The following is a 10,563-nucleotide window of genomic DNA, read 5'->3' on the forward strand; positions in this document are numbered from 1 at the left end:
TGGCGGCTAGGGCAACAAGGGAGAAGGAGAAGAAGAAGATAAAGTCCCTTTGATTTTTTGTTTTCTTTTCCTCTTTTCCTTTGTTTTAAAACCAAACCAACCCAATAAAGGTCCAACATGACCAAGCCCAAGAGAAAAGAAATTCATCCCAACTTAAGACAAAACAACCACACGGCCCCGATAATATAAATTTAATTAGAGTTTAGAGCCCGATAGATATAAATTTAATTAGAGTTTTAATTTAAAAAAATAAAAATCTCCTGATTCGAGACTAACTAACCTGAGGGACTCGGGGCGTTACAGGTGGCTTAGATGTGCCCGGTCGAGCTTTCGGGTCCTTCGGCTCTCGGTTACTTGACATTTGGGAACCTTCCGTCATGATTAGCAGTTGAGCGATCTGGTTGATTTAGCTATGATAGCGTTCTCACAGATGACATAACTGTTGAAAAATGAAAAAAATCTGCAAGGCACATAAGATGACCTGGGAGTTAGTCGACGACACTTAGAGCGAATCCATGGGTACCTACAAGGAGGAACCACTACTCTGATGCCCAAGTCAGTAGATAATCTGAGCTTAAACTATCAGCTTTAGAACAGATTTTCCATACCTGCGCGTGATTGTAGTGGGTGTATTTACAGTGGTTGACACAGGGTAGATAGCTGTCCCATTGCGACATTCCCTACTCGCACCGGGGTCCCCTGAGTGACCTCTGGTCCTTGCTTTGGGACCGGTTCATTTCCTGCTCTAGCAGATGGGGTCTAGCGCGCGTGGCTTCCCCTTCAAAGCAGTCGAGGTCGACGTGTTGTCAACCTTTCAGCTTCGCTCGAACAGGTCGGGCGTCCACAGTTTGACCCAAAATTATGTATACATGCATTAATTGTAACTGCGAGTACATTATACTCGATAAAATCCAAAAGCATTCCTATTTGAATATTGTTTTGTTATCAGTAACGAATAAAATCCACAAGTGCTCGTATTTAAGAGATGCACGAATAATATTTTCCTAAAGAAATTTCAGCTAGGGCTATCGTGTGATGGAAATAATAAGATAGAAGAAAAGTCACGCGGTATCTATTTGAGAACGATGTATTGTCTACCTGATTCGATATAGTATCAATTATTTCGAGCTTTAGCCTACGAGTACATATATTTACCACCTCCACAATTCAAAACTAAATTTTTCATAATCTGCCTTCAATTCAAAGATTTTTCTAGACTAGTCTTTTGGTCATTTGTTAAAATTTTCACATAATACTTTCTCAAATAACCTCACTTCCAAATGTCAATTTACAACTTCATGATGTTTATAATTCATTTTCTCATTCTTCATAAATGCAAGTATGCATTTTTTTTTCCCGATTTAAAACCGGCAAAGAATCAATTCAAATGAACCAATATTTTCGGCTTTATTTTGGAAAGTATCTAAAGTGTAATATTTTTCAAATTAGTTTTTTTGAACTTTGATTTTTTATAGTGTCTCCCTAAAGTTATCTTCCACACCTAGTATTCGTCGTGTATTCCTAAAATCAAGTTGATGTATGCTCGTTTCTTTGCTTATCAATTATATTGTCCAAAATAAAATAAAAGAATTGTACTATATCTATGAGTACATTAACCATCGTCACATTATGCTTTTGGCCATGGTTCCCATTTTTTTCTCTACTTTATCTTCCAGGCCCAAAGCGAATCCTAGTGAAAAATTGAGGTTGGATGAGACATTGAATAGTTTCGAATATTTCAATCGAGGTATGGGCACCACTTCTGTGGGTAGGTCAACCAAATGTTGGAGCTGCTTACCATACTCTCCAAGTTGTGCGCTTGGAAGGACCCACAAGTCAAATCACATTCAATGTGTTTCCTTGTTTGTTTTGTTGGCATTTATGAATTATGAATTATTTTATGAATGGATTGATTTGAGAATGGTCAAAATATTGAAATTTTATTTTATACATAAATTGTGTTTCTTGTTTTTTTGTTGAGAGATTAAGCTCTTTTTTTTTAATGATTGAAACCTTTGATACTTTTAAAAGTTTTGATTTTTTTTTTCTTTTTTGATCAATTAGATGTTTTGCTATATTTGTGTGGTTTTTTTTTTTTGAAAGATTTTGAAGATATTGAATTTTGAGAAAATATTTTTTATTATTGATTGCTGAAAAAATTATATTGTATGAGTTCCATATATTTGCTATGAGAACCTTCTTTTCGATGAAAATTAAATTTTATGGATGGATCCTTATGGTAAATTTTGTTACAATATTTTTTAATTTTAGATTCTTTTATTTCTAAAGTTAGGATACATTTTGTATATAAATAAGACCTTTGAATGTCATCATACCACACTGAAAACAAAATACATGAATCTTATCTTCAGTGTGAACTGTCTTTGGACATGAACAATGCAAAATTTTCTTGCCCTTTGTTGAAAATAATTTGTTTTAAATTGTTGCTTTGAAAAATAGTTTAATTATTTTTCATATGGAGAGTATTTATTAAATTATTTTATGTTCTAAATTCCATTACCATGTGGCTGAAAATTGATTATTTTTTTTATGATATGGTTTGCCCATGTTGATTGATAAGACTCTCTTTAGATAGCATAAATGACAATAGTGCTATTTCGATATTATTGGTATCAATTTTGTTCTTAAACAATTCGAGTCTACTTTCTAACATTTAATATTTTTGTATCGGGTTGTTTTCGATGTTGATGCTAAATATATTTGGATATGGATAGAGTTGATTCCTTTCAGATTTATTTGCTTAATCTTTTTTTTTTTTTTGTACATAAAAAAATATTGTACTTGATCATGAAAATTAGAGTTGCTCTTGGCGTGCTAACTGTTTTTATGTCAATTTTTTCTTGAATAGAATTTTATGGAAAATATTGGTAATGTGTTTGAGATAGAATCAATTACATGATTTGTAAAAAATTATATCTTGTGTTAATAATGTTGGTAATGTGTTAATAAATGTGTTGAATAAGAATTTTGGGGTACTTGCAATAATGGCAAAAAAAAATTAAGTAAAATTGCACATTCAGCAACCACATTTAGTTTTGCACATATGATAATTAAAAAAAATGGATGACAAATTGTAAAAGATCAATTTTATCCGAAAGTCCAAAACATTACTAGTACTTAGGTATATCTGATATATATTTGATATACCTGTAACCTCGTATACCACCACTGATATACTACTAATATGCTACTGATATAACTATGATATCTTATAATATAACTTCTTATATGATTATATGATTTACCATTTATTGATTTACTACTATTATATCTAATATATTTTATATACCTTTAATATACCACTAATGTATCATTGATATACAACTTATTTACTTCTGATATAACTATGATATGTACTGCTACAACTTCTGATATGATTATATTATGTAGTCTTGATTGATTTATCATTGATTTACCATTGATATAGCATTGATATATCTCATATATACTTTAAATATCTCTGATTTACCACCGACATGACTCTTATATAACTATGAGATCTACTTATGCAACTATGGTATATTTTGTTGATATATACTTCTGATATGATTATATGACGTAACCATTGATTTACTATTAATTTATCACTGATATACCACTAATTTCAAATATATTACCTCTGATATGTGTTTTGATATACTACTAATTTATCCACAATTTTTTTAATGATATGGCAATGACTTTTTTATTTTGATTGAATCCTTGTTTTCCAATTTTTGACAATTGTTGATATCATAGTGATTTGCCATTGATTTACTACTAATATAGCTCTGAAATATGTTTGATGTATACTTATATAGTTCTGATATACTACTAATTTACCATCGAACTATGATATCTATTGTTATAACCATGATATCTATTGACAAATAATGAATTGGTTGCAATGTTGAAACTTAAAAATCATTTCCTTGAACGATAAGAAACATATGTTTCAAATAGGAAACATTGGTTTCTAATATAAACCGATGTTTGATATTCATTAAATGTAAATCAAAGGTACATCAATACTTGATATCCATAACTATATTCCATAAGCTAAACGACAAATAAACCAAAGCAAGATACAATCATGTAGGAATAAACTTCAAGAACCTACCTACTATGAGACAAAGTGGGTTAAATTGAAAAACCAACCTACGATTTTTTAATTTATTTTTAATTTTCTCATTTCATTATTTTCTCTCATGAACCACGAGGAAAAGACGAAGAAGAAGAGCTTGAACAATGATGAGCGCGAAGTCGGAAGTTTCAATGTGAATAAAGAAGAAGAAAAATGCTTGAACGAACAAGATTTGTAGCAAAATAGAAGTTTTAGTTTGAGTCAAAAGTTTAAGATTCAGCTTGAACAAATGATGAGCCGTGAAGTTGGAAGTTTAAGTTTCAGATTCTGTAGCAATTCGGCTTGAAGAAGAAGATTTGTAGAAGTTATAAATTTTTAGTTCTAAAGTCATTTGACTTGAAGAAAACATTTACATAAGTTGGAAGTTCATATCCTGGAAGGACGAATAAATAGGAGAAAACACACAATATCTTAAACAAAATAGGGAAGTGTAAATTTGGAATTGGAAAATATATATATATATATATATATATATATATTTAAATAATTTTCCCATATTTTTGCAAAATCCAAAACCTACTTGCTAATCTGTAAGAGGTTAAAAAATTGGGAATTAAATTCCAAAAATTAAAATCAAAATATTTTGCTATATTTGTAAAATATAGGAGAGGTTGAGGAGATTATCTAAAAAAAAGTTCAAGAGATGCACTAACATTTAGCATATTATACGTACATAAGAGGTATATATGAAGTATATCAAAAGAGATACATCAGATGTACATACATACATATGTATATCAAAGGTATATCAAATATATATTATATATAATAATGATAAAATTGGAAAAATAAAAATTTCAAAAATAAAACTTTAAAATTTTGGTCATATTTGTAAATATAAAATAGGTTGACATTTCCACAAACATGGCTAAAGTTATAGCTATCAAATTCAATTTTCTTAAAATTTTTCTTAAAAATTTTCTAGAAAATAATATTGGTAATGCGTCTGAGATAGATTGAACTACATGATTTTTTAAAATTATATCTTGTGTAAATAGTGTTTTTCTTCTTATGGGATTATTTCTTTTGCGCTACTTTATCTTCATTTGTTTTTTTTTAAGAAAAATCTCAGGGTATTTATTGATATTCTTTTCAAACAAGAATTCATCCTTTTAGTTGGAATTATACCATTTATATATAAAAAGTTGTGTTTATAATGATATTTGTTTCTAACATAATTTGACAAGGTTGGTTGAACCATGGTCAAAATTTAACCCAGTGGATTGTAACGCCCGAGGATTTTCAACAGTTTCAAACAGGGACCGTTCCTAAAATTACCTAAAAATTTCCACTTAAGCAAGAAATTAACTTCAACAACAAGACTAAACAATAAAGCCACCGCGCTTCCTCTACGCTGCTCTGATTTCAACACTCACGAGAACTTGAACAAACAAAACAACATAAAGATTTAACAAAAACTCAAATCCCTTACAGATAATCCATTTAATAATAACTTCACCTTATACAAACTTCTCAAATAAACCATAACTATCCACTAATGAAAATTTAGATCTCGAATGACAACGAAGCACAAGCTAATTGAATATCAACACGACAAATGTATTAATAATTATTCTTGATAGATTACAACCCCACAGTTCGAAAAGCTAAACAAAACTAATAACCCCAAAGAGTAGTGAACTGACAACCTAAAACATCCTTAAACCATAAAACTAAACAGAATCAACCACTAACAACTCAACTACAAGATGAAATAACTGCAACTATCCTAACTAAAAGAAATTAAATGTACGTAGCACAACTAACGATTTTTTCGATCAAGCCTCCTCCTCGCCACCACCAATCCAAAGAGTAACCATGTTATCTATAAAATCTGGTGAAAAAATAAGGGGATGAGTACAACCACGGTACCCAGTAAACAGTACATACCTGAAGGGTGACGCACAAACAGCATGCTTATCACAGAAAGTTCAAACGACATGCATAACAACCATCATACTTTACGTAATAAAAATATAAACATATCTGAACATGCAACCTACATTCCAAACCCATCCTCCAATCTTAACTCACTAGTTCTGTTTTCCTGTTTCCCAAAGACTTACTCCTTCGAGTCGTATCGACCCATGACCTTTGTACCCAGGGCCTCGACATTTCTCTACTGCATTTCACGTTCGACCCTTGACCTCTGTACCCAAGACCTCGAACTGTTGCGTCGATCCTTGACCACGCATAGCCAAGGCATCGACACTTCTCTAAACTCATTAGTTCTCTTTCCTATTCCTCCAATACTTATTCCTTCGAGTCGTATCGACCCCTGACCTTTGTACCCAGGGCCTCGACACTTCTCTATAGCACTTGGCATTCGATTCCTTGACCTTTGTACCCAAGGCCTCGAGCTATTGCACCGACCCCTAACCACACATAGCTAAGTCATCGACCACTTTGCAACTTATTGGCCCTTGTCCTTTCCTCTCATGCCCCAATACTTGCCTTCCTCTAAGACTCATGGCATCGACCCTCGACCTTTGCAACCGAAGCCTCAACACTCATCTTTATCCAAGTTGGCATATTGATCCTCGCCTTTGTACCCGGAGCCTCAATACCAGTTCTAGTGACATATCAGCCCTCTGACCCTGATACTCACCCATTCACTTCATAACAGAACGAAACTCTCACCAGATTCCCTACATACTTCTAATTCATTGCTCATGCAAGATTCAACTCCCATCAATCCAGTATACAGCATACAAATCAATATTCACCTCACAACAATCCAGCACGTTAGTTCCGCAACAAACTCGACTAAACATAAGCAACATAATCAACATGCATTACACACAACCAATCATGGCAGCAGAACACTATCCATTATTTTCTCTAATCACATCATCCGAGGCAAAATAACGACATCAAACTCAGCGTAGCCAATCATGCTTACTATTCATGACACATTTCATGACACACACAAGCTTGGTTCTAACAGTTGATCAATAATGATGATAATAATAAGATATATTATCAACAAACTAAAAGCGTACAAGCAGGTAACAACCATCGACACACAACAGCACACGCAAACTATTCACAAACGATACTTCAGACATCCCTTCAAGTAAAGTCTAGTTACTCAACAATTAGTTTCACCATGCCAGCGCCCAACCTTTGTACCCGGAGCCTCGACACCTATCTTATCAAAATTGGCGTATCAACCCCCAACACTTTGTACCCGGAGCCTCGACACCCAACTTGTGACGCATCACCCCCGACTTTTGTACCCGGGGCCCTGACACTCACCTATTCTTCTTCCATAACATCCAAACTCCACATATCATTTCTAGCCTCCAACCAAGATTCTAGTACTAGCTCCCAAATCAAACTAATTACAACGTCTATCCACAACAAATCATCCAGTATGATTTTAATGCATCACGGATCTCAATAACAGATAATTTAAACAACAACTAACCTGCTCACACATAGAGAACACAGAAGCTTCAACAAATAACATTTCCGCATGCTTTACATAACATACTTTTCACATAACAATTCATAAAACTTTTAAGAGCATGGTGAAACTATATATTCACATCCAACAATTTTAGACAAAAATGTTATATCTAACATGTTCACATACAAGATTCAACCTATATATTCAACAGCTCATCATCAATAGATCAATAGCATTAGTTATAAAGAATCGAATCATCGCACACACAAACAACAACAATTCATGCTTCAAAGAACAACCATCCCTCAAGTAAGAGCTACTAAACAAAGGCCTAATGCGCTACTAAGCTCGCCGAAGGGTTCCTAATCCAAAGTAACCAAACTTGGGTTAGAATCGAACTAAAACACTTTAATTGAATCACACTTTAATTAGATGAGTCGTTACCTACTAACTCACGCTAAGATCACTTGGGTTGCGAGTGGGTCGATGTCGAAAGAGCTCAGCACTTCAAAACTGAGTTCGAAAAGCCTTGGGCTTGCTGGTCCTGTGCTGAAAAGGATGAGTAACTCGAATCAACCTTCGTTTGAGTGTAGGCAAGTGCCGAAAGGATGCCGAAAGGGTTTGGTATCATAGATTTGGCTTCAAACACAAGTGGGTATCAAGAATCACTTCAAATGGGTGTGGGTCAATACCGAACGTTACCGCAGGTTGGGAAACGTCACCAAACACGCTGGGCATCGTTAATCTGGGCTCGGGGTTGCCGGATTTTAGCCAAATGCGTGCTGGTCGTGGGATTCGAGGTCGCCGGAGTCTCAACCAGAACAAGCGTCGCTGCTGCAGCAAGGTCACACGCCACCACTGAGTCTGTTGCAAAAGCCACTGGAGACGCGTGGCTGCTGTTTTTATATTTACTGGGCACCGAAGAAACGCCATGCGCAAATCTGCTCCATGGCAGATGCTGGAAAACGTGTCACTACTACGGCCGAAGAGGTTGCGCGTGGGTTTCCGATGTCGTTTGCCGTGCTGTTATCGCCACAGAAGAGAAGTCAAGGGTGGGGGAAAGACCGACGGCTGCAACAAGAGGGAAAGGGAAGAAGAAGGAGGAAAAAAGAATAAGGGATTTAGGGTTTTTTTTTCTTATTTTGGTTTTTGTTTTGTTCTCTTTTTAACTTCCCTTTTGTTTTCTTTTCTTTTCCAAACAAAAATAACCCAAAAAATAACCAACAAAAATAGGCTAAAGTAAAAGTGGTGGATTTTTTTCTTCCTAATTCTTCTTTTTAAAAAAGAAACTCATTTTAAAAAGTTTGGGAAAAACTATCTAAGAAACTAACTTAATCTTAAAACCCATATAAAATTCAAAAAGTTTGAATTAAAATTCTGTTTGAAAATTCGAAAACTTAAATATCTTAATCCAACTGAATAAAACTCGAATTCTAATTTAATTCTAACTTACCTAAATTAGAACTCTAAATTTAGAAAATACAAGAATTTAAGTTATCTGCTTAGGGAAAAAAATCCAAAGACACAATTTAAATCTTAAAATAAAACTATTCCGAGAACGCGAGGCGTTACAGACTACCCACTTTAAAAACTTTCGTCCTCGAAAGTTTGCAGGTCGCACTACTATAACGTCATGGTGTTACAGGGTTGTGAATAGGGAAAAGATGAATCTTGACTCGTACGACTGGTTCGAAAATGACCTACACAAAGAAAATGGTGAGCTAATGCCGACGGGATCCAGCACACACTCTGATGCTTAAGTCAGTATACAAAATTGATTGGAAACCGAATAAATGGCAAAGTTTCCAAGGAGGGAAGAGAACTTCCCTCTTATGCTTGGGGACCCTTGTATTTATATGGCTCCTCTTGCTGCCTTCTCAAGTAAACTTGGAAGCAAGCTCAGCCTTATCAAGCACACCCGTCACTCGCAAGGAATTGTGGTGGGTTGTATATATATGTGGACAACAGATTGTGCCTTCAAGGTGGGGGGTGCAGCTACGGTTGCACCTGTCGTGCACGGTCCTTGATTACGCTTGTTTACATGCGTAAAAAGAAGTTTTAGATGCTGTTTTTACAATGTTTCAGCTTTGTTTCGGATTTTTCTCGATCGTTTGAGTTCCAATTCATGCAAATTCATATATTATGGTTTGTGGTTGGCTTATATTGTATTTATGACATTTTAGGACCATTGGGGAGTGCAAATTAATCAAAAGAAGCAAAAAGACAAAAAAGCATCATGGGAGGCGCCAGGCGCCTGGGAAGCCTGCAGAAAAACTGGTTTTCTTCCAACTTTGCCCTTAATGAAACGCGTCTTCCAATGCGTTTTGGTGGTTCCAACCGATGCATACGTGTAGAAGAAATGTTCCACTATCAGTTTGAGCACGATTTGGTCAGTCAAAAGAGTTGGAAATGGGTGATTCACCATCGTTTTAGGACCTACCCTAACCAATTCTGCACAGCTATAAATTCCAGCAACTTCTCCACCAAAATCATCAAGCCTTGCTTCTTCTCTTGATCACTTTTAGTGCTTCTTTGTTGCTTTCTAAGTACTTTTGAGTTGCTTTCATTAGTTGCTTTTCGTTTTTAAATCCCGAGCACATTACATTCTTTTATTGAGCTTTGTTTTGTTTCCATTTGTACTTAGTTATTTTCTACTTATTCAAATCTATAAAAATCTAGCACTTTGCTTATCTTCCCTTTGCCTTTACTTTATTTTTAGTTAAGAGAGTTGTGTTTTTGGAGGAAAGAGCACGTGACACTCTCCCTTGCTTGAAAGAGAAGGGCGAAGCTCTCAATCCCGATAAAAACTCTCTGTTAGTTAACTTTTGTTTTTCACACATGCATTCCTTCAACCATTTTACTTGCTGTATTTTCTTCAATATGACTTTCTAAATTCCGTCTCTAGCCCGGTTATGGATAGTTAGCCTTTTATGTCTAAAAAAGGTTGCTAAGAAGTAGTGTTTTTGCTTTCCATTCATTGCTCAACATGTTTTCCCAAAAAGTTAGG

At 34.6% G+C, this 10,563-nt stretch overlaps 1 long non-coding RNA gene across 1 annotated transcript; it reads right to left on the bottom strand.

Annotated features, from left to right (window-relative positions):
* Positions 1–5,705: 5,705 nt before the first annotated feature.
* Positions 5,706–8,115, bottom strand: LOC111025705 (uncharacterized). Its single transcript, XR_015788171.1, has 3 exons — positions 8,001–8,115; positions 7,882–7,918; positions 5,706–5,978 (listed from the first exon to the last, which is right to left on the bottom strand). It is a non-coding gene; the product is annotated as an uncharacterized LOC111025705 (long non-coding RNA).
* Positions 8,116–10,563: the final 2,448 nt, after the last annotated feature.

Source organism: Momordica charantia, unplaced genomic scaffold (genome assembly GCF_013281855.1).
Source record: "Momordica charantia cultivar OHB3-1 unplaced genomic scaffold, Mcharantia_2.0 BLBB01000183.1, whole genome shotgun sequence".
NCBI lineage: Eukaryota > Viridiplantae > Streptophyta > Magnoliopsida > Cucurbitales > Cucurbitaceae > Momordica > Momordica charantia.